General features: G+C 32.9%; 1 long non-coding RNA gene across 1 annotated transcript; it reads left to right on the top strand.

Moving 5' to 3' along the window:
• The first annotated feature begins 643 nt into the window (after positions 1–643).
• On the top strand, positions 644–1376 carry LOC124893411. The gene is made up of 3 exons (XR_007050686.1): positions 644–719; positions 788–903; positions 1022–1376. It is a non-coding gene; the product is annotated as an uncharacterized LOC124893411 (long non-coding RNA).
• Positions 1377–1645: the final 269 nt, after the last annotated feature.

Raw genomic sequence — 1645 nt, 5'->3', positions numbered from 1 at the left:
AAATACAGAAAGGAAGTGCAAAGGTGGAGATATACCTTTAAACAAAGATTCTGCCTTGTGTCAAAAATTGGATAATTATGTGGGAAACAGTATCAAGCAAATCTCAATAACTAAGGTACCAAAAAGGTTCTTATATATACATGAACTAGAAAAATCCTCTTTGCAGCACAACATTTACAACTTTCCTAATAGCACGATCTTTCCATTTTGTACATTTCTTCTCTTTTGGCAAGATAAAGTTATGGAGCCCTTTTAATAACCACAACTGTGTGCACAAAAAGTTCTTCTTGCTTTGTTTTTTGTCCTGTGTTATATATTCTGCTAATCTGCTCATTTTTTATCTTTTAAATTTCAGTTCATTTAGCTTAGGTGTGTACTAATTACTATACAAATTTCTGTTTGTAAACTAAATTGAGATAGTGTCATTTGAATTATTGCTAGCCTTTTAGTATCGTACTTATGAAAAATATAAGAGAAAAATATTATTGAATTATGTATCTACATTATATAAAGAACCTTTCTGGTACATAAGTTATTCAGAATGAGACATCAACTTCAGTCAATATACATGTAATATTTTTGATGTTTCAGTTAGTGTTTTGTAGCAATTATTGTATAGCAATTAAAATTCAATTAATTTTGTTTGCAGGAAAAAGAACTTAGGAGGCCAATAACTGAAGGCTGAGGCATTCAAGGCTACATACACAAGGCTGACCTATGTAAGCCTTTATTTCTAGTAGTAATTACTTTGTTTTCTAAATTTATATTCTAATATCATTAAATTCAGAATCGATATCTGCAATGTATAGAGGATTTTTGTCAAACTCTGCCAGAAGATAGGCGAGACCTACCACTTAGCCAAGAGTAGAATGAGAGAATGCATGCGGTTGGTGGCCTAAGTAGGTATGGATATGCTTATGAATTGCCCCAACGAACCTTCCGTAAATTTCATTCAGAACTAGAAGGCCTCGGTAGTTTCCAGGATGATGAGTCAAGTGATACAATTTTGACTTTGAAGCAGGTAATAGCTGAGCTATCTAAAGAAGCTAATGCCTCGCAGGGTAGGGAAAGGCAAAGAGATATACAGTATGCAGGAATGAAGGCCCAATTCGATGGATTACTTGCTTCGGGAGAATTCCCCCTTGTCCCGATGATGTAGTGCGCCCTCCTCGACCTCCAGTCTCTACCTATTTCACATGGAGTACATGGTCAATACAAAGATGTGACTAAGGAGCCCAGTAGTAATGAAAATGATAAGGATTACTATGTGGACAATACACCGCCGCGTTGTTAAAGTTGAATGTTGTCTAGATAATTCAAACTATATACTTCATGGTGGTTTATTTGAATTCTTAGGTGTTTTTGAATGCATTAAAACTTTAAAGTAGTATGAACAATAGTATTGTTAAATAACTTATGACTTTTATATTTTGTTCGTTCAACATCAAGGTATTTAAATTTTATTTTCATTTTGTGGTTATTAATTAGATTATATTTACTTGTGTTTATTGTAGTTTGATTGATTGGTGGGAGTTCTTAGAGCTCAATTTAATTGATTATATTGTATATATTATTGAATTGAATTAAAATGACAGGTATTTGTAAAAGCTATTGTTTTACAAAAAGAGACTTCGTGAGGTTGCTA

The sequence above is a fragment of the Capsicum annuum genome, unplaced genomic scaffold (genome assembly GCF_002878395.1).
Source record: "Capsicum annuum cultivar UCD-10X-F1 unplaced genomic scaffold, UCD10Xv1.1 ctg59002, whole genome shotgun sequence".
Taxonomy (NCBI): Eukaryota; Viridiplantae; Streptophyta; class Magnoliopsida; order Solanales; family Solanaceae; genus Capsicum; species Capsicum annuum.
The sequence above is the reverse complement of the archived record's forward strand: the minus strand, read 5'-3'. Positions and strand labels throughout refer to the sequence as shown.